At 48.4% G+C, this 22,518-nt stretch overlaps 1 long non-coding RNA gene across 1 annotated transcript; it reads right to left on the bottom strand.

Moving 5' to 3' along the window:
• Positions 1-7,229: 7,229 nt before the first annotated feature.
• Positions 7,230-20,597, bottom strand: LOC125085266 (uncharacterized). The gene is made up of 3 exons (XR_007122837.1): positions 20,366-20,597; positions 10,005-10,069; positions 7,230-7,598 (listed from the first exon to the last, which is right to left on the bottom strand). It is a non-coding gene; the product is annotated as an uncharacterized LOC125085266 (long non-coding RNA).
• Between the last annotated feature and the right edge of the window lie 1,921 nt (positions 20,598-22,518).

Genomic DNA, 22,518 nt, shown 5'->3' with positions numbered 1-22,518 from the left:
CAACAGCAGCCATTACTAGAGGAGGGAAAGGCTGGGGTACATAAATCAGTTCACTTTTTATCTGGCAAATTTTTCATGAGAGCCCCAAGTAAGTCTGTAAGAGGGTCATTCACCCTGCCCCTCTCCAGGATGCACACCAGTGGGATATATGTCCAAGAATCTCTAGCCAGAGAGGAAACCAAAAACCAACCTTCACGCAAAGCTCCAGTCAAAACTGGATTTGACAATGGCTTAACCCTAGGCCTAAGGGAGATGTAGTCCTCCTCTCTTGCCACTGAACTGAACTGACAGGGCCCACAGGGCAAGGGTCCCTGGACCTACCCTCCCTGCCACCATGGAGGTGCTTGGAATGAGAGAATGACAAATCCCCACTCTCGTCTTCCTCAGGAGGGTGGCCGTGTCACGGAGAGCTAACCATATAAGAGCATCACATGCGAATTCAGGAAATGAAAGAAGGGAGGAGCCTGGGGCCCTGCCTTTAAGACGAGTTACCATCCCCCACACCCGCACCTCCCCGCTGAGGTGAGCAGTGCTGTCAAACTGGCCGTCTCCCCAGGAGGAAACAATCAAAGCAGAGGAGAACAGTGGTGAGATTGTTTCCTCCAATATTCTCCCAAAGGCGGAGAGAAGCAGGAATTTTCTCCCTTACGTCCTGGGTCTCAAGAGGAACTACATTTTTATCCAGTTCTCTCTAAGCTGCCGGGCATTGAAGGTTGGGGAGGAGGTTCCTGGTCGAAGAAGAGGATATACACAGGTATGGAGTCGTCAGTGAGTGTGGCAAGTCCAGGAAACAGTCTGTAGAGAATTTTGTTGAAAGCATAGTGAGTGTGCAGAGGAAGCAACAGAACGGTCTTAACAGGTGGGCAGGAACAAGACAGCGTGTCAAGACTTACTAAGTTAAAGAAATGTGTCTGCTATGGTTTCAATATCTGTGTCCTCCTCAAATTCATGTGTTGCAATGCTGACCCCCCTATGTGATGGTATTAGCAGGTGGGGTTTTTGAGAGCGGATGAGGGCGGGAGGCGGAGCCCTCACGAATGGGATTCGTGCCTTATAAAAGAGGGCTCCAGAGAGATCTCTAGCCCCTTCCACCCTGTGAGGACACAGCAAGAAGTCTATAATCCAGAAGAGGGTCCTCATCCAACCAGGCCCTGATTTAGGACACCCGCCCTCCAGATCTGTGAGAAATAAAATTCTGTGAATTATAACCTACCCAGTCTGAGGTACTTTGTTATCTAGCAGCCTGGATGGACTGAGAAATAAAAAATGAGAAACAGACATCATATTTATCCATGAAATACTAGAGGCATTCTCATTAACTTAAGACGGGACCAGGACGCCTGTTATTCCTGGTAGTCGGCATTTTTCTGGAGTTTCTAGATAATGCAAAACACGATTTAAAAAAAAAAAACAGGCATAACAATTAGAAAAGATAAGACAAGCTTATCATCATTTACAGGTGCGATTGCCTATCTCTTGCTTTAGGACAGAAACCGCTGAATTGGAGACTCTATTAGTGCCATAACAAAATAGACAGGGGGCTTAGAAAAAAGAAATTTATTTTCTCCAGTTCTGGAGGCTGGAAGGCCACAGTCAAGGCGTCAGCAGGTTTGGGTTTTCCCGAGGCGTCTCTCCTGGCTGCCTTCTGTGCCCTCACACGGCCTTTTCTGTGTGTGAGCTCATCCCCGGTGTCTCTTACTCTTCTTATGGAAAACCCCATAAGGGCCTCACCCTTACGATTTCATTTACCTTAATTATCTCCCCATATGCCCTAAGACAGTCACAATGAGGATTAAGGCTTTAATGTATGAATTTGGGGGAGATGCCATTCATTTCATATCAGAGACTAAGGTCTATGGCCATAACGGGGCTTCTGGAGATCTTCTCTCCTGAAATGATCAAAGAGAGAGGTGAGACTGGGAGAGAGACAGAGACCCAATTCGAGCAAGCAGGCGAAGCACTCCCCACCCCCCGCCAGTCTCTCTACTTCTCCTGGGAAGAGCGAGCGGGGGAAAGAAAGGGAGCAGGTGTGTTACCCTCCCTGCGGGTTCTCGGGGCTGACTGCTCATTAGAATTACCTGGAGAGCTTTACGGTTGTAAACTCCTGGACCCCGCCCACAGAATTTTTTAGGTAACTGGTCTGGGGGAGTTTGGGCCTGGGTACGTTTTTTTCCATGGAGATACACTTCACATACCACAAAATGTACCTTTCTAAAGTTCTGTGACTATCACTGATATATAGTTCCAGAATATTTTCATCATTCTGTAAGGAAGCCGCAGACCCTTCAGCAGCCACTCCCCATTCCTCCTTCCCCCTGCCCCCAGCAACCACCAATGTACTTTCTTTCTCTAGAGATTTGTCTGTGGGAGACATTCATATAAACGGAATCATAGAACATGCAGCCTTCTGTGTCTGGCTTTTTTCATGGGCTTGCGTACTTTTTTGGGGGGAGAATCTTGCTTAACATACAGCTGGAGTTAAGCACCACTGGGCTAGCAGAAGTCCTCTCATAGAAAGGACAGAACTTCCAGAGGAATTTCTCTGAGTCTCCCTTAGGGTGAGCCCATAGCAAAAGAGATTCCCAGCTGCTCCCGCAGAAAAAGCCGGTAAAGGGCTCGGATTGGCCGGCTTGGGTAACATGGTGGCCCGGACTAGTCACACGATCACTGCTTTGACCGTTAGCCTAAGAAAAATGAGGGAATCACTGAAGGATTTTACACAGGGGAGGACAAAGTCAGATTTAGAAACATTTACTTGACTTAGGAGTTTAAATTACTAAGGAAAATCAATTAACCTTCAGACCCAGTGTACTAAGAGTCTGACTCAATGATGCTACTAATAAAAAAAGATATGCTCTGTAATGAAGTGAATGTTTGTGTCCCCCCAGAATTCACATGTTGAATCCTTACCCTCCCCCCAACCATGTGATGCTATTTGGAGGTAAAACCTTGGGCACACAATTAGGTTTAGATTAGGTCATGAGCATGCCCCCCCTCCCCATGATGGGATTAATGTCTGTCTAAGAAGAGGAAGGGAGATCAGAACTCCCTCTCCACCACACAAAAACACAGCAAGAAGACAGTTGTTTGCAAGCTGAAAGTAGCATCTTCATAGAACCCAGCCATGTTGGCTCCTGGTTCTGGGACTTCCCAGCCTTTAGAGGTGTGAGAAATAAATTTTATTGGTTAATCCACAGTATTTTGTTATGGAGCCCAACCTAACTAGAATATTCTCTAAATCCAGTTACCAGTATACAGAAAATACAGAAGACAGGATCTAATGAAATGACACTGTGGGGATGAAATCAGTGAAAACCCAGATCAGCAAACCCTACACCACAGACCACAAGTTTCTGTTTTTCTTTCAGTAAATACACTGCTAGGAAAAAAGATGGAGAACCAACAGATGAAAAGACTTGTAAAGGCACAGCAGTTGGGGCACCTGTGTGGTTTAGTCAGTTAAGTGTCTGCCTTCAGCTCAAGTCATGATCTTGGGGTTCTGGGATCAAACCCCGCGTTGGGATCCCTGCTCCATGGAGCCTACTTATCCCTCTCCCACTGCCCCCACCCATGCTCTCTCTCTCTCTCAAATAAATAAACAAAATCTTAAAGAAACAAAAAACACAGCAACTAATCACAATGTATGAACGTTACTTAGCTCCTAATTTTTAAAAAAATGTGTGACAGGGGCGCCTGGGTGGCTCAGTGGGTTAAAGCCTCTGCTTTCGGCTCAGGTCATGATCCCAGGGTCCTGGGATCGAGCCCCGCTTCGGGCTCTCTGCTTGGCAGGGAGCCTGCTTCCTCCTCTCTCTCTGCCTGCCTCTCTGCCTACTTGTGATCTCTGTCTGTCAAGTGAAATGAATAAAATCTTTAAAAAAAAAATGTGTGACATTTATGAGACAGTTGAAAATAGAACACTAGATATTTAATGATGTAAATAATTATTAATTCTTTTTATGTGTGGTAATGGTATTTTAAAATCTCTTTTAGAAATCCTTACTGAAATATTTATGAATGAAATGAAGGGATATATGGGCTTCTCTTCACAATATTATGTGAGGGGGGAGTGGGTTGGGATAGGGATGGGGCAAGCCTAACCTGGGTTGACGGCTGTTGGGGCTGGAGGGGAAGGAACACAAGAACATTATAATTTGTCCCTTTTAGCGTATGTTCAAAATTCGGCATAACAAGAAGTTAAAAAGTAACAAAGTATATATTGCTATTAAAGCAGCCATCATATTTATCCATGAAATACTAGAGGCATTCTCATTAACTTAAGCAACAGGATAAGGAAGGCTGCCTTCACTGCTTGGTAATGGTTTGCATCTCTGTGCATACACAAAAGTATTAAAACTATATTTCTTTTAAAAAGGAGGAAGGAGGGGCACCTGGCCAGCTCAGTAAGTAGAGCATGTGACTCGACCTTGGGTCATGAATTCAAGCCCCACACTGGGCATAAAGCTTACATAAAAATAAATAACTGGGTAATAAAAAGGAGGAAGGAAAAGAACACTCTGGCTATTTGTGGGAGTAACTGGGTTTGGGTTTGAAAAACTGAAGGTACAGAGACAAGTTAGAAGGCTGTTCGAACGACCCCAGGAATGATGGTGGAGGCAGGAGGGAGAAAGAAAAGTACATAGAAAGTAGACCACTGAGTGTTTGGTATATTAAGAAACTGTCAATTCTTTTGTGTTGGGTATTTGGTTGGTGTGGAGAGTGATGGAGAGATAGACATTGACTATGGTGTCCAATTTCCGGCTTGGGGGAGGAGGTGGCAGTATCTGCAGAAGTGGAAAACAGCAGGAGAGGAGAAAGTCTGAGGGAGGAGGTGGTGAGTTCAAGTGTACACACAAGGACTTCAACATTCCTGTGGGACATCCAGGGCAGCTGTCCAGGTGGTGAAGAGATCTGTGAGGAGGTCAGGCAGATGAAGTTAGAACCTATTCGTGCCAAGCAGGTGATTACAAGCACATGGGAGAACGAGACTGCCTGGAGAGGGACTAGAAAGGAAGAGAGGAGTCTGGAGAAGGAAGGAAAATCAGGGCTGAGAGGAAGGTCAGCGCTGAGAGGAGAGGTGGGAGCCCGTAAGACAGGCTGGAAGGAAGCAGACAGCAAAGCAGGAGAAGAATGAAGGACTGTCCATTTTATGGAGGCCATAGAAACGGGAGCAGGAAAAAGGTCAATAGTTTCAAAGCTGCTAAACGTCCACATACAGAAGGAACTGAAACTCTCCAAACAAAGACCTTGTTGGATTCAACAACAAAGACCTTGTTCATGACCTCAGTGAGAGCAGATTTCGGGCGGCCAAGCACATGCACCAATCGCCTTGGGTTAAAGAGGAGCATGGGAGGAAACAAAGATGCTTCTCATGGCCTGTTCTTCTCCCCACAGTCCCTTCTAAGGCAGGTTGCTCTGCCCATGATCCAGTGGTCCCAAAATAGCTGTATCCTGTAATATGAGGCCAGTGACCTATGACTTGTCTCAATTGAGGAAATTATCAGGCTAATTAAGTCCGATCTCCTCGGGCATTTGTCTGTTGATAGTGGAAGCCGAAATCCTGAGGCTGACTGGCACTGCAGTGGCCATTATGGGATGGTGCTAGATGGTTAAGTAGAGAGAGGGGCAGAAAGGAAGAGATGTTCAGAGAGAAACAAAGAAAGAGAGAGGAAGGGAAGGGAGGGAAGTGGAGACGAGGAGTATCTGATCCTGATGGACTTGCAGTCCCCGTTCCAAGTTGCTATGAGACCAGCTGGGCGTCAGCTATGACACCATGTGCTTCTAGACTTGCATGTGGCTTCCAATGGTGGGGGCAGCTCCCCCGAGCCATCCAGATGGGTTTCTACTCCCAAAACACTTGGGCGAAACAGGAAGTAAGAAAGCAGAGGTGGTGAGTGTAGATGACTTTCAAGAAATATGGTTTTGCAAGGGAGGAGTGGCGTGGGGCAAGAATTGGATAGCGTGATGAGAGTAGCCTGAGGATATTCTAATGGTGCCAGGGAAGGCAAGAGAAAGAGAGTTGCTGAATACATAAGAGAGCTGGGAAAATGGGAAAGCGGGGTCTCAGGAGAGGTACTCGGTAAGATCACCCTCAAACAGAGCCCTTGAGCTCAGCGTCCTTGGCACCAATACATGGGGCCCTACGCACCCCAGGATGGGGTGGGTCTCCTGCCCACTGCCCTTGTGTTCATGCCTCCTCGGTAGGAGGGGAGTCGCGATGACCCTGTTGCTCTCTCTTAGTCCACGGTGCCTTTCTATCAGGCTTGTAGCTGCTCGGGTTCAGTGTATAATATATCATGTCAAATGCCCAACGGACTCGCTAGGTCACAGCCTGCAGGCGTTTGGGTGCTGTATATGATTGCTTACCATCGATGTCAGTAGCGCCTGGCTCTAATACAGAGTTTCAAAGGCAGAGTGCTATATTCTGGTTGTTTCTAGCTATATCTTTCAATATCTGTGCTCTGTGATCCAGCTTACTTAAACTTTATAAACACTGGTTTTAACAGATGAGTTGGGGGATAAACAGCAATGTTCATCTGGGTATGTGATATAAAACAAGGAGGGAGGGATTGATGCTAAAGAAAATGCCACTCCTCCTTATTTATTCCCCCGAAGTTGAGAGAGTACTGAAATGTAGAACTTACAATGTAAAAGTTTTCTGCATTTCATTTCCAGAGAAAACGTCTATTTATAATCTGACATTTGTTTTTCCCAGACCTGAGAGGACAAACATAAGATAGACACATAAAAGCAAACTAAATGCTGTCATGAACCTTCTCCTCTGCATCCTTTTTCACTTAACAATACTCAGAAGTAGAGAGATGGCCTAGTAATTTTGTAGAGTATATATGCATAAAAAAATAATAAAAGGAAATATAGGCGAATAGCGATTATCCCTGAGTGTTAACAGCATGGAAAAGTTTTTTCTTTATATATATTTTTTGTATCCTAAATTTTTTTGCAACAAAAGTACATTACTTCTAAAATCAGTATATATATGAATACACATATACGTATATGGATAATTGATACATATACATATTTTACTCACATAGATCTATAATATACTTGCACACACATACATACCCTTGAATACACATATAAAATACATATATATTTGAAAACAAGAGGCAAAAACGGGGGCACCTGGGTGGCTCAGTGGTTAAAGCCTCTGCCTTCGGCTCAGGTCATGATCCCAGGGTCCTGGGATTGAGCCCTGCATCAGGCTCTCTGCTCAGCGGGGAGCTTGCTTCCCCCTATTTCTCTCTCTCTGCCTGCCTCTCTACCTACTTGTGATCTCCGTCTGTCAAATAAATAAATAAATAAAATCTTTTTTAAAAAAAAGAGGCAGAAATGATGAATCTGTACATCCGGATTAGTTTCTCATTGGAACCGGTTGTTTGTATTTCCACTAATGTTGATGTCACTATAGAAGTCCATTCATGGGGCGCCTGGGTGGCTCAGTGGGTTAAGCCGCTGCCTTCGGCTCAGGTCATGATCTCGGAGTCCTGGGATCGAGCCCCGCATCGGGCTCTCTGCTCTCTCGGGGAGCCTGCTTCCTCCTCTCTCTCTGCCTGCCTCTCTGCCTGCTTGTGATCTCTCTGTCAAAAAAAAAAAAAAAAAAAAAAAATCTTTAGAAGCCCATTCATATTTATGGTTAAATGTGGGCCAGAGTCTTTAGAAACCAAGCCTCCTTTCCATGTTGCTGAACCATGGCTTACCCCTTCACATATACCCTGTTGCCAACAGCATCTTGCTGGTAGGGTCTCCATAGCAGGAGGCAGTTATAGATGGGGAAGGAAAGAAATTATGTCACCAACTCAAGTGGCCTGCCAGACAAGCCCAAGGATTAACACTTGTGGGTCAGAAAGAGAAACAAATGCAAGTCAGAAATGTCTTAGTTCCAGCGCATTTGAAGTAACACACAACACAAAAAAATAAAATGCATTGGTTTACACACTGAAAAGTCCAGGAGTAGATAGCCATCAGGCATGGTTGGATCCAGGGATTCAAATTATGTCATTAGAACTGGGTCTCACCCCACCTCTCAGCTTTGTTTTCCTCTGATCGACTTCATTGGGGGGCCTGTTTTCTCTGCACGGTGGCCCCTGGAAACTCCAGATTCTCCAGAAAAAGACTGATTCTCAAAGCTTCAGCAAAAGCCATGGAGCTGATGCTGGGGCTCTGATTAGCCAAGCCTGAGAAATGGTAGGGGAGGGAGTTCACATCAGCTGAGTCACGTGGGTTGAGAATGGAAGGTCAGAGTTTTCTCAGAGTAAAACTGAGGTTCTTCTGTTAGTGGAAGAAGGGGAAAGTGTGAGCAGGAAACAATATCGGATGCCCACATTGGTGACCTGGTTTATTCTGAGATCTGCCGTCATGTCCATGTCAAAAGAAAGAAAGGAAGAGAAGGAAGAAAGAAAATTAATCTCTATAGAGATTATGCCTAAAATAGATTTTTTCCCCCAAAAAACTGAAAATGAAGCCCTACTGACCAAGGGATCTATATGGAAAGAAATGTCCTAAGATGTAAGAAATTGGCCCACCCACACAGAGTGTTAGCTGTGGAGCCTTGTCCATTCGTCAGGCCAAGCCTCTGACCTTCACGGGCAGTGGGAGTAAAACAAGGACAAACACTAACAGGGGGCCTCCATGTCCCACAGGCTTGAGCTCAGCTCCCAAGATCCATCCTATCCACCGAGTGCATGCCAATGTTCCCTCCATCGTGACCTCCCATTTGGCCCCAAGGGAGACAAAAATTGAAGACAAGACAGGATGTTGCCTAATGTATCTATGTGTAACTTGCCATTTCCCTGCTCAACAGAATTCAGTAGCTCCCTGTCACCAGTCAAAGCGGGCAAGAGAGCTCAGCTTGAACTTTATGGCACACTATGGGCCCCACCTAAGATGACGTGTCTGCCTCTAGTGCTTTGCCCTCTGTGCTCCAGCTACTTCAGACAGCTTGCTGGGGAACTTCTCCCCATCAGGGTCCCTCCCTCTGAAGGGACCTTCTGTACTAGATCAGCCGTTTTCCAACCTTCCTACTAGATCAGCCCAAAGGAACATGGGGGGATGGACTGAGTCTCGTTTGCTAATGGACATCTGGCTCTTAGCCCGCTGTCTGGGACAGAGCAGGCTCTCAATCATTGTTGAATAAAAATTTTCCCTGAATGCACTTCATACATTTCCCCCAGCAGGCTCTTTTGTTCATCTTACTTCTGCTCCCCTAAAAGATGCTCCAAGTCTTAACTGGATTCCCTTAATCGACTGTCCTCTCTCTCCATGCAGCACTCATAGGAGTCCCGATTCCACCTGCCTCTTATCAGCAAATTGTGTTCTGCCAGGCATTGCCCCGGCACCCCGAGCCAAACTCCTGCCACATTTGTTCTGTTGCCGTCAGCCCCTTGCCCCTGCTAGGCTGCGAGCTCCCTGAAGGCAAAGGAGACACCTTATCCATCTTATCCCAGGCTTACACTCTCTGTTCTTAGCAGCACTTAGAGTAATGTCTGCCATGTAGCGGGTATCACTAGTACAGGCCCCTCTGCTGTGTGCAGGAGTACTTCTTGCCAAAATATTGAGAGGAGAGGAGAGGGGAGAGGAGGGGAGAAGAGGGAAGGGGAGGAGGAAATCAGAGATTCGTTCCTCTAATTAGGTGACTGCCCTCAGACAGTAAGACGCTCCAAGTCTGGTGATACCCGGTGGTACCTGAATGGCCAGGATGGGAGAGAATTCAGTTGCCACTTGATTGGGGACACCTCCCAGTTGATCTGAAAATGCTTTCTGCCTGCCTTACTAGCCTCTGCTGACCCAGACATGGCTGAGCTGCGACGGAGGATCTCAGAGCAGCCAAGCGTTATCTTCAGAGGAAGGACTAAAAGAAACATCTGCGTGTGTGCAGGAACTTTGTGGCACCCATAGAAGAGCGGTCTTATAACACTAGGCTTCTGGAAAGAAGGGACCCACATGACACTCCTTGCTCAGCTCTGATGTGTGGGTTTTTTCCTTACCTCCAAGCCTTTCTCCTTCAGCAGCCGGGTGTCCTACAGTTCAGCTCAGTTGGGATGCCACTGACCTAGAGAGGGCATCGGATTCCACAGGTCAAGGGCTCAGTCCTAGGAGACTGCCCTCACCAGCCCCCCACTTCAGATACCAATCACAAATGCAGACTATCAGCTGTGCTTCTGGCCAAGAGGCTATAGAGTGGAGGTTCCCATGACCCCTCCTTGGGTTCAATTAATATGCTAGAGTGGCTCACAGAGCTCAGAGACTTAACATTTTACTTCCTAGATTAGTGGCTTATAAAAGGATATAACTCAGAAACAGCCAGATGGAAGAGATACAATGTATGGGGAAAGGGCACTCTTCTGTGCGCTCTCCAGGCTGAACACTCTCGCCAGACCCCCGCATGTTCACTAACTAGGAAGCTCCCCAGGCCCCTACCTTTTGGATTTGTTATGGAGGCTTCCTTACACAGGCATGGTTGATTAAATCACTGGCCATTGGTGACCTGAGTGCAGTCTCCAGCCCCTCTCCTCTCCCTGGAGGTCTGGGAATAGGTCTGAAAGTTCCACCTCCCTGATTACATGGTTGGTGCCTCTAGTGACCAGTCCCCATCCTTAGGTGACCGAGGGGCTTTCCAAAAGTCACCTTGTTCACATAACAAAAGACACCTTTATAGCTCTCACCACCTAGAAAATTCCAAGTGTTTAAGAACTAACTGTGCCAGGAACAGAGTCAGAGACCAAATATATATTTCTTATTATATATCACAGTATCATAGCCTCTTTCTTCCGAACCCCCTCTTTCATGCAACTAGACCTGATGCCCTCTCCAGAAACCGTCCCCTCTTCACAGCTGGGGAGTAAGGCTGTTGTCCAATCTGGTGGATTTTTTTTTTCTGCGTATCCCATCGATTCTTGAGAAATGTGTCCTAGAATCCCCCACTATGATTGTGGATTTGTCTTTTTGTTTCTGTCAACTTTATCATCTCTTTAGAATGATTTATTAGGTGCTGGATGTCATGTATGAAGAACTATGTATGTAACTCGAGGCTCTAGGTGATGGTGAGATTTATTTTTGATTCTGGCAGGCAATTAGGGTCTGGGCAGATACCCTTAACTCTGGTTTTAAAACAGAAGCAATTTTGCCCACCAGGGGGCATTTGGCAATGTCTGAACACACTTTGGGCTGTCTGAACTCGGTGGGGGGCGGGAGTGAGGGGGGTGGAGTGGTGGGGGGATGGGTGGAGGATGGGGGTGGGAGGTGGTGTTGGTGCTAGTGTTATCTAGTGGATGGAGGCCAGGGAGGCTACTGAACTTTCTACAACGCATGGGACGGGACCTTCCCCACAACGGAGAATGAGCTAGCACAAGATGACAGCCGCAATGAGGTTAAGGGTCTCAGCTTAGTCCAACCAAAAATTGACTGGACTGGAAACTGGGCTTCAGTCTTTGTGAGGGTTTTTCTATTGTCACCACTTTCTCTTGGGAAGTCCCAGCTGAAAGCCTGAGGGAGTTTACCTAGGTTCCTCTTCCTTGGTGGTGGTGAACTCTAATTTTTGTCTCTTTAGCATAAAACATTGGAAGCTTCTCTGCCTCTTGAGAATGGGCAAATGCCTCCAAGCTGATCTGCCTGCTAACCCTTCTCTCCAGGATCTTAGCCCTCAAATCCTCACCCCCCTTGCTGGCTCACTTACACATACACATCTCATATGTTTAGTCCAGCTTTTCTAGCTATCCTTGATAGGAGGGTGACCTGCCCGTCTACCTCCCTGACACCACCTTTCTCCAAGAAAGAAGAAGCTGAGTCTCTCTTTTGTCTTGCATCTTTCAAATGCAAGCTTTAGACTTGACCATCATGTTCTGTCTCTTCTCTGTCCATACTTTGTTCATTGTGCATTGAAGGAGGCAGCTCTGGTTCCAAGAGGGGGAATGGTGATGGGTGCTCTGATTTCCCATAATTACTGCCACCAGCAAGAGCTATGGGAGACAAGGTGGTGCGGGGAGCGGGGGTGGCGGTGTTTTTCTCACAAGTTATCTAAGAAACAAACATGGCTCATTGTTGATGTTTCCATTTTCATACAAGGGTAAAGTAGTCCAGTCTCATACAAGGAAATGCAGTTTTTTCCTGTCAACATTATTTTGACCTCGCTCCTTATGAGACAATAAACCTGGCACTAACGTGCTTGCGAACATTTGCCTTTTCCCCCACACTCTGGTGTATGTTGCTACAAAACCAACCAAAATGTGACTAGGCCAGATCTCAGATGGGTGTCATCAGTTTCCATCATTAGAATGGAATGTTAATCCAATTGCAAATTCGATTATTTCTGATTCACAAATCTCCCCAGTTTTAGAAAAGGGGGGTGTTTCATTCACCCATGGCATGGAAGAGTGGACGAGTGCACACCTGGGTTCTAATCTTCAGACCAACACCATGTCCCTGTACTTGCTTCCCTTACTTGGTTTCCAAATAAGACCTTAGTCTCTGTTGGCTCATCCTTTGTATTATAAGAAATAATAATAACAATAAAAACAATGAAAGAGGTAATTCATTCCAAAATGGAGCTCCCAATCATAGGAATGACTTCCAGAGAAAGCAGTAAAGGATTCCTTTGGGTTGGGGTAAAAATGGAAGGCACGGTCATCAGTCGCCCCCTACTGGTCAAGAGTGGCTACCTCGCCTCAGATATTAGTAATTTGTGTGGTTGAATTCTGTGTAAGAATCACAGAACTGAAGCAGAATGTCATGAGTCCAAGGGGAAGTGGCTTGCTGAACACAGAGTGAGTTACTGGGGGTGCTCGGATGAAGAGCCATGATCTGAGGACCCCAGGGATCAGTTTAATAACCACAGTCTGCCGAGGCCACAGGCTACAACAGCCTTAACCTGTACTCTAAATTAATCTCCCACCCCTACCCCCGGGGTGATTTCACCCCTTTAAACAGCTTTGGTAAAGCCTTAGCTCTAAAGATTTTGAGTTTCATATTCTAATGTATCACACACAAAAAAATCACATTTATCCAAAATCAACCATTTCAGCCACACATTTTGCACTAATTAATAATAAGTTATTCTTGGGGCCCATTTCTTCCCTTCCAACCTACCCCTCCTCTCTTTCCCCCTCTCTCTTCTGTGCCATTCTAAGAAAATGTATCCTTAAAACTCTTTGTGAAATAATTACAAAATGTCATTTTATTTTTGAACTATGTATTTGCTGATATCTTGATCATTAGGGTTCAATGTAGTGAACAAAAAATCAAAATGGAGGGTTTCACTCTATTTTTAATACTTTTAAGTCTGAAGGATTTAAAAATGTATTCGGGATAATCTTTTTTGTTTGAAAGGACTTTATGACCCAATAATTTGTCAAAATTACCTCCAAAAAATGTTAATATAAGTGGACACCTGTTGGGAGAAATTTCTAAGCCAATGCCAGCTGCTTCTATGTCAGAGTCACCTTAGAACTTTTTTTTTTTACTCCGAGTCACCTTAAAACTTTCATTATTCAGGTAAGAATCCTTGTCTGGATTCTTTTAATTATGAAAATGTAGGGCAAGGAAGCCCTCGTTGCCCTGCGTGGAAAGTGGTATAAAGCTTTTTGAAAGAGTGGAGAAGCCTGCCCCCGCCTTTAATTCCTCTCGACGAGCAAATCTCGTTGCCAGGGAGGAAGAATGGAAAAGTGTCTAGTAGTCAAGGAGCCTTCTGCAGGCAAAATCTCCAGATCGCAGCTCTTTCTCTCTGAGATCCAAAGACGGGAAATGCTGTTGGGGGAGATGCAGGGCCACTGACAGAAAGGGATATGAAAGCTCCTGAGGGAAACTCTGTGAGAGAGATCAGAAGTGGAGAGAGCAGGGGTTTGGGGGTGTGAGGGTGGGAGGTGGGAGGCAGCTTAGTGAGGGTTCATGAGAAGCCCAGAGACCCATGGGTAAAATAAATAAATAAATAAATAAAGAAAAGAAAAGAATGGTTGACAGCATTTGGCTGCGTTCTGTTAAAGTTGACGAAGACTCTTGTTGAGGTGAAGGTATTTGGAGAAGTCCTGTTATGGTGACCAGCACCTCCTCAGCACCACGCGTGGAGGAGATGTGGAGGGTCCATGTGCAGCCCTCTGGAGGGCTTCTTGGGGCCCCTCCTGGTTTTGCCACTGACCAATGCCACAGAGTCACAGACTCCTCTGTTAGGAGAATATATTTGCACATCATCTGTAACCCTCTGGGCAGCCATATTCTTTTTTTTTTTTTTTTTTTTTTTTTTAGATTTTATTTACTTATTTGACAGACAGAGATCACAAGTAGGCAGAGAGGCAGGCAGAGAGAGAGGGGGAAGCAGGCTCCCTGCCAAGCAGAGAGCCCGATGCGGGGCTCCATTCCAGGGCCCTGAGACCATGACCTGAGCCAAAGGCAGAGGCTTAACCCACTGAGCCACCCAGGCGCCCCTGGGCAGCCATATTCCTCCTGCTAACCAAACCGTTTATCGGTTTATAGTAACAGGTACGAGAGTTTGCAGTTCAGTGAATTGGAAAGGTCCCTGTCCTCTGCTCCTGGGCCTCAAGCCGGAGGCTCGGGGGCTTTCCCTGCTACCAAGTGGTTGCCACAAGGCTGAGACTTAGTGAGGATCCCATGCCGGGTCCTGCCCAGGGTACGGCTGAGGCAGGATATCTGGATCCACGTGCTGGGGGTATCCGTGCATTTCAGGAGGTCTTTGGACTCGGAGCCCGGAATGCGGTCCTCGGCGGAGGCCTTAGGGATCCAGGCCAGGTTCTGCCAAAGGAACAAGGAAGGGCTGCCTTTCAGCAGCAAACCCGAGCGTGCCTCGGAAGCACTCCCCGGAGGGTGAACAAATGACACCTGCGATCTCTCTCCCCGCCCACACCTGCCTCAGGCCTGACCCCGCCGACCTGAGTGCACCCCAAGGTTCATGGTGGGAGGTTCGAGGGAGGCAGAGGCCTTGCAAGGAGGACCCTGGACTTCGCGCTCCCAGAAACTCCTGCAGGTGCTCAAGCAACTATTTGGAAAAATTAGACCTGATTCCTGGAGCCGAGGAGGGCTGGCTGAAGCAGACCGAGCTGGTTACCAGAGGTGACTAAGTCACCTCGTTTCAACACCCAAGGAAAGCTGGACTTGTTTCCTTTTCCGCCGGCTGCGTTCTTCAGCGCGTGGCCCTGCGATGGAGCTGGTGGGGTCCTCAGGCGCTCTGTCTCTAGGAGATCAGGGCTCTGCTGAGGGGACGGCCCTCCGGGAGGTGTGGGCTGAAGCACATCCCTCTGCTTCATCACGCCCTAGCTGGCCCTCGGCAGACAACCCGGGAGCTGGTCGGCAAACTGCCCCCCTGGTGGGAAGCGTTGAGCTTTCAGTCAGATCCACACATTTAAGCCTTTTCAATAAGATGTGGAGAGAATGGGGGCACCCGGGTGGCTCAGTGGGTTAAGCCTCTGCCTTTGGCTCAGGTCATGATCCCAGGGTCCTGGGATTGAGCCCCGCATCGGGCTCTCTGCTCAGCGGGGAGCCTGCTTTCCCCCTCTCTCTGCCTGCCTCTCTGCCTACTTGTGATCTCTCTCTCTCTCAAATAAATAAAATCTTAAAAAAAAAAAAAAAGATGTGGAGAGACTGAGATGTGGAGAAATTCGAACTTTCCCACACCGCGGGTGGGTACGTAAAATGGTGCGGCCACTCTGGAAAACAGTCTGGCAGTTCCTCAAAAAGTTAAACACCGAGTCACCGTGTGACCCAGGCATTCCACGCCCACGTATATGCCCGAATGAGACAAACAACATGTCCACGCTAATACCTGTACACAGGTGTTCACAGCAGCATTACTGATCATTGCTGTAAAGTGGAAATGACCCAAATGTCCATCAGCTGATGAGTGGATAAGAAAAATGTGGTCTAGCTATGCACTGGATGCTTTTTGGCAATAAAAAGTAGGAAAGCACGGCCACCTGCCTCAACAGGGATGAACCTGGAAAATGTGATGCTAAGTGAAAGGAGGTGGTCACCATTACTATACGATCCCATTGATGACTGGGACGGGCAGGTCTATAGAGACAAGAGTGCATTAGCAGCCAGGGACGGGGGATGTGGGGAGGGCTAAGGGGAGCCGGGCAGTAAATGCTCATGACTATGGGGTTTTCTTTTGGGGATGATGAAAACGCTCTAAAGTTGATCGTGGTGATGGCTGCACCCCTCTGTGAAGATACTAAAACACGTCAAGTTGTATACTCTAAATGGGTTAATTGTGTGGTATGGGAATTATATTTCAATGAGGCTGAAATTAAAAACACAAAAGAAGAAGAAATGTAGAGGATGAATCTGTGAACAGTGGGACGGGAAGCTAAACGGTTCAGATATAGAGACCACGTGGCCACGGAGAGCCTGTGGAGGCCGGGTCGGGTGTATATAGAAGCTGTGTCTGGAGAGGGTCCGAAGGGGAAGTAGGGGAGAGGAAGGCCTTCTAAAGCTGGATGATGACCCTGCTGCCAGTGCAGTTGCCACCGCCTCTGGAGACTCTTTCTAGAACGCTCCACCTCACACGGCTAGAAGCTAACAGAGGCACACCACGTCCCAAGCAATCAGCTCCAACAGCCCCGGACCTCGGTAACTCCCCTTTTCACTCCCGCACTGCACTGGCCGGTCGACGCTAAGCAGTTTCGAGAGTCTGTCACTCATGAAGGCTGCGTTCCTGGAGCTTGCCCACGGCCAGCTGCCACATGACGATGCTCAGCTGGTCCTTTTTGCAGCTTGTCGAATCTGGCCCACCCTTCCTGCATCCGGGGAGCAGTGGCAGGAAGGCAGGCCTGCGGGGCCGGGGCAGCTGAGCCTGTACACCCTCGAGGCTCTGGGTCAGGAGCTGGCCCTCACGCCGGCTCTGTCCGGCTCAACCCCCCACCGCCTAGGGTTGAATCTGCTTGCATTTTCTTGAGAGCTGTATAAAGGGGCTTCCTTTATATGTCTCAGTTTTGGAATTGGAATGTCCCCCTCAGTCCTGACCACATATACACCATTGAGGGGTGCCAAGGGGTGACTGCCACGTTAGGCAACAAATGCCAGGAGTATTGACAGCCAGTGTGCCCCTCTTGTCCCTATGTCTCCACTCCTTCATGTTTGCCCGCAGTAAGTTCCAGCTCCCAGGAGCCGTGATGCTTCCTGGTCTCCCTTTGCTGAGGTCATTCTCCCAGAAGGCCCATCTTGGAAATGGCCAGTGGTTGCCAACGTGAGGGCTCCCCTCACGGCATCACGTCCTGATTCCAATGTCCTCATCATTGGTGGGCAGAGGAGAGCAGAGCACTTCTGGGATTGCTGGCAGTGAGTTCAGTGGCAGATCCTGGGCCCTTAGCTCTGTGTTTTCCTTCAGCCCCTGCTCCCCTTGAGGCCTGCCCTAGTTTAGGGCTCAGAGGTCTTGGCAGTAAACTCTGTTGCTTGAGGTCATTTTTTAGCCTGGGGCAGAAGAGCTGGGGGAGGGTCTCTGTTCCCTATTTCTTACAACCATAAACTCCCTGCCTGGAGTGCATGTAGAGATGTCATCCAGACTCGAACAGGGAGGTAACAGAGATGGAAAGGGAGGGAAGAAACTGGCATGGGGTGCCATTGCCCCGCCCTTGGACCCATGTATCATCTTGAGGTTGCAGAGCAGAAGGACCAACACGATGGATCTGTTCCCTGGTCCCTTTCCCCTTGGCATTGGTAGTATGGAGGGAAGAACGGTGGAAACAGTCCTCCTGTCAGTGACCATCTTGGGTGAGCTGTTGTCCTCCAGACGAAATGTTACCCAAGTAGAGTCTGACACACTCACTGTCACCATTTAACTAAGGGAGCAACTGAGGTTCAAAAAGGTGAAGAGGCTGCTGAAGGCCACAGAGTTACTGAGTGAAGAGGCTGGGATTGGAACTCAGTCTGACACCAGTGCTGACTCACAACCACCGCCCTCAGCATGCCCGTGACCCAGGCAGGCCCGTAAGAGAGCTGGAGTGACGGGGGAGAGTTTGAGTTTTGTTCACACAGCGGGCCTGGAGGCATCTGCGGAATTCTCTAGAACGGAAGGGCCAGGAGCTGGGGCACCTTGAAGGCAGGCCAGCACTGAACTAGACCCAGCAAGGTGCTGTTGGCGGTCTGTGAGTGACAGGATGAAGCCTTGGATCGGCAGAGGAGAGAGAAAGGAGTTCAGCGAGATGTCGAGGATGGAAGCGGGCAGCCCAGTTCCCTCGGTCTGCCCCTTCTCTCCTGTTGAGTTGCTTCACCCCGAGTGGGGTCAAGGGAACCCAGGCCACAGTCCTCACTCAGCTCATAGCAAACGGAGGCACAGAAGGGACTGGGGACGGAATTAAGTATATACAGCACAGTGGGACTTGCAATTTGCTAATTAACAGCCCAAAGGCCAAATCTGGCCTACAGATAGGGGTTGTTGGGCTGGCTGCATTTTAAAAACATTTTAAAATGGAGAGATCTCACATGAACCAATTTCTGGACTTTCTTGAACACTGGAAAACTCTGACAACACTGGAGCCCTGTCCCTCCAAGCCAACTCCTGGGGGGTGGTGCTAAGCAATGGCCTGTGTCTGTCCCCAGGTCCTCCCCCACCCCTGGGACAGCTGGTTCTGTCACTCCTGCCCCTGTGGTGACCTCTGTATCCGAGCTTGCACCCCAAGGAAGACCTGCGTTGCTGAGAGGTGCTGCTGAGGTGCTGTTGAGGGAGCCCCATAGGCAACTGTGCATAGAGGTTTGGTGTTCAGGAGAAAGAGGGGGTCAGTGACATAGACCCAGAAGTGACCACGGTGTGGAAACTGGCAGCCAGTGACCCAGTGAGGGCAGAGAGCATAAACAGTGTATGTGAGTCATGGTTGTCTAGAGAAACATTCTGTGTGTGTGTGTGTGTGTGTGTGTGTGTGTGTGTGTGTGTGTGTGTTGTGTGTGTATGATAAAGAGAATTATTTTAAAGAATTATTCACACGATGGGGACAGTCAAGTTTGAAATCTGTAGGTCAGGCAGGCAGGTTGGAAACTCAGGTGGGAGCTGATTGTACAGTTCTGAGGCAGAATTCTTTTCATTTCCAAGAAAACAGTTGTTCTGCTAAAGGCCTTGAACTGATCGTGCGAAGCCCACCCCCATTATCGATGGTCAACTCCTTTATGTCAAGTCAACTGACTGTAGACATTAACCACATCTACAAAATACCTCCACAGCAACTCTTAGGCTAGTGTTTGATTAAGTATCTGGGTACTGTCCCCTCACCAAGTTAACACACAGCTAACTATCACCCAGCAATAAGGGCGGGAGGTCAGGGAAGTGAGCCTGGGAGAACTTGCTATTTAGGAGTGGGCAGGGGAAGAGGGTGAGTGGGCAGGGGAGGAAGGTGAGTCTGGCAGTTCTGATGGGGAGAAGCACGGGGAGGTGTGGCACCAGTGATTGCAGCACAGCGACCAGAGGGTGCTGGGTGCTGGGTGCTGGTGGGGGATACAGCTGGGAGAGCAGTGTTTGGGAGACCCAATGGTGACTCTGGGTCTTTCACAATATTTCATAATAAAGGGGGTAAACTGGAGGAACAAGGAAGAAAGGTTTCCTTCTGGTTTGTGATTTTTGTAAGCTAAACCAGGAGAAGGAGCCCTGTTCTGAGAGAAAGAGAGAGGAAGCAGAAGAAAACCAGGAAGAGACGGATGGTTAAGACTCCTGTTGTGACCAGAGAAGACCTTTTGCTCAGGGATGGGGATGTGGAGAAAGCCCAGCCCACACATGGGGAGGCAAGGACATCAGGGCAGAGCTCTGGCTGGAGCAGGCAGGGTCAGGAACAGCAGTGCTCCTGACAAAGGCCCCTTCTTTCTTACCTGAGATGCTTTTTTCCAATCCCCTCTGCATCTCCTTACGCCTCCTTCAGGCTGGCCTCCAGGTACACCTGCAGTTCTGGCCCTCTTGGCCTGGGCTCCCGTCTGGGGAGGACCCCAGGCTTTCCCCACTCTGTGCTCTGCTCCTGGTCCCGGCTCCCCCTGCTCAGCGCCCTGCCAGGGACTAAGGTGGCTCTTTCTGATCTCCACTCGTTCCTGGTGGGTGGCACTGGACAACAGGCGACCCGAGTCCCAGGAGAGCAGGAACACACCGAAGTGTGCATGTGCGCGCGCACGCGCGCGCGCACACACACACACACACACACACACACACACACACACACACACTCTCTGGGAGGAATTTCATTTCCAGTTTTTAAAAAGCAACAGAGTGTCACCTGGCACATTGAGATCATCCTTACACTTACTTGGGGCTTACTACTGCTTTTTATTTTTAATCCCTTCTGGGTGCATCACCACAATGTCCCCCCCCCACCCCCACCACCCCTTAAGGCCTCCAAGGGCTTAAACCAGCCGCTCAGCCCTCTGCACTCACTTTTCAGAGCTCAGGGGAGGCGGCACACCAGGGGGGATCCAGGGAGTGCTGCTCAGGAAGGGCAGGTCCAACAGGGGCGTGTGCGCCCGCTGGCACCCTTTTGTGCCGCCTGGAAGCACAAAACATGCCGGAACATGGAAAGAAAGGTATTTGCCGGAGTGACTCAGATATGTTCCAGCATTTTCCCACAGGCTCCTGCATATCCCAAAATAACTTGGGCTCTGGATCCTGTTTCCTGGCGTATGATTGCATTTGTCTAATGTTACAGAACAGTGGGCAAACGGGCCATACTCACCCAGGAGCTGCAGGAACGCACAGCCCACAGTGGGGCGCCGTGCTGCACGGAGACTCAGCCCGTTAAGAAGCGTGGACTCACCAGAACCATCCAGACCACCTGATCAGGGCCCATATTTCATGGGAGGGGAGGAGGAAGTCCTGGAGAAAGGAACTAGCCCACACTCAACACAGCCAGGGACTCTAAACGCTCAACTATTATAGATGCTCATTTTGGAATAAATGTCAGTTGAGCCTTGGAAACGTAAGATCTTAAGTCAAAGGGACTTTAAGTCTCTCCTGGTCATCCAGGGTACCTCTGTGCCCAGGTCTGGACAACAACACCGGAATTAGGAGGTTTCAAAATGGACTGCCTCAGGGAATTTAGTCTTCTTCAGGAAATGACTGGAGATGTTCCAACAGATGGAAGACAATTGGGCCCTGGCAAACAGACAGAAGGTGTGGAATTTGGGGGAGGGAAAGTCAGAAGGAAAGTACTGTCCAAGGAGGGCAGGTTTCACAAAATGGAGGGCTTAAGGGGGAGCAAGATCTGGACGAAAGGGGAGAGTGGCAACGGCACACTCAAGGGTGGGAATGTGCTGGAGCAGTGCAGACCCTTGGTGAGAGGAAGTGGGGGGTGCTCTAGAAAGTTCTGGAAACCAAGCCCAGGGACCTGGGCTGCCAGCATTGAAGGTGCAAGTAGCTTTCAGTGTGGATGCCGGTACTTGCTAGTTCCAAGTCATTTGCTTCATCCAGGAGACAGGAATTTCACAGGATTTTGACACCAAATACATATATATACACACATATATATGTGTGTATATATATAAAATAAATGTATATTTATATATATAAAATGTATATGTATGCAAGTATGTATATATATGTATGTATGTGTATATGTGTGTGTGTATACACACACACACACACACACACAGACTTAGTGTCTAGAAGAGATGAGAGGTTATTTTCAAATTTCTGTGATCCTTAGACAGTCCTGTTCCTCTTGGCCCCCAGAGCCCACTTGGTGCTAAAGATGGTGCAGGGACGCCTGGGGGCTCAGTCGTTAAACGTCTGCCTTTGGCTCAGGTCATGATCCCAGGGTCCTGGGATCAAGCCCTGCATCTGGCTCCCCACTCTGCTTCTCCCTCTCTCCCATTCGCCCACTCATGCTGTCTGAAATAAATAAAATTTTTAAAATAATAATAATAAGAGGGGCACCTGGATGGCTCAGTGGGTTGAGCCTCTGCCTTCGGCCCAGGTCATGGTCTCGGGGTCCTGGGATGGAGCCCCGCATCGGGCTCTCTGCTCAGCAGGGACCCTGCTTCCCCCTCTCTCTCTGCCTGCCTCTGCCTACTTGTGATTTCTCTGTCAAATAAAAAAAAAACTTAAAAAAAAAAATAAGAAGAAGAAGATGGCGCACTGTGGTGAGACTAACATGGCCTTTATGTCTCCTGGGGCTGGATTCAAATCCTGTCTCTGCTCCCAGCTCTGCGGGCAAGTCACTTCCTGTTGCCTCACCTGCTTCATGAGGACATTGAGAATAAGTAACATTTGTTACATTCCACACTCCACATGTCTCAATTTATTTAATCACTTTCCCCCATTTTACAACTGAGGAAACAAGGAAGGAAAAGGCTATGGGACTTGTCCACTGTCCCAAGCTATAACTGAACCCAAGAGTTCTGATTCAAGCCTGTGTTCTCCACAGCGATGCTCTCTAAAGGGCACCTGGATGATGACACAGCAGAAGCCTCCCCCAGCCCCCGCCAGATACTCAGTGGAATCTGTGCCCCGATGCAGAGACCAAGACAGCCTAGTTAGTAAGAACCCTGCAGCCAGCCCTATAGCCAACCGCTTGCCCCTGTACAAGACCCAGG

The sequence above is a fragment of the Lutra lutra genome, chromosome 14, assembly GCF_902655055.1.
Source record: "Lutra lutra chromosome 14, mLutLut1.2, whole genome shotgun sequence".
In the NCBI taxonomy this organism is placed as follows: domain Eukaryota; kingdom Metazoa; phylum Chordata; class Mammalia; order Carnivora; family Mustelidae; genus Lutra; species Lutra lutra.
Note: the sequence above shows the minus strand (reverse complement) of the source record. Positions and strands in the feature narration are given on the sequence as shown.